This window comes from Egretta garzetta, unplaced genomic scaffold (assembly GCF_000687185.1).
Source record: "Egretta garzetta isolate BGI_Z169 unplaced genomic scaffold, ASM68718v1 scaffold490, whole genome shotgun sequence".
Lineage (NCBI taxonomy): Eukaryota > Metazoa > Chordata > Aves > Pelecaniformes > Ardeidae > Egretta > Egretta garzetta.
The window spans coordinates 11165-11487 of NW_009258278.1; positions in this window are offsets into that span (position 1 = coordinate 11165).

Consider the following 323-nt stretch of genomic DNA (forward strand, 5'->3'; position numbering starts at 1 on the left):
GTTCCCCAATCGAGGCAAAAAGCTGAAGTCCCCGTCGTCAACGGCTGGATGGACACTTGCAGAGAGGGGTGCTGCCCGGGCCGGACCCCCCAAATCCCCCTCGCTCAAACAAAAAAGCCCTCCTGGCAAACCAGCCCTGTCCTGGACTGAGCATCCTCGGCCTCATCCTGCCCTGAAATGGGCTCCTGAGCTCCTGCCAACCGGGGAAGAGCCCGACTAACCACAGCCGAGAAAACCAGGGGTGAACCCCACTGGATGCAGCAGCCCCCCAAAAGGGGCTCCAAGGGGGTCCCGCTGGGTCCGTCACCCCATCCACCAAATCC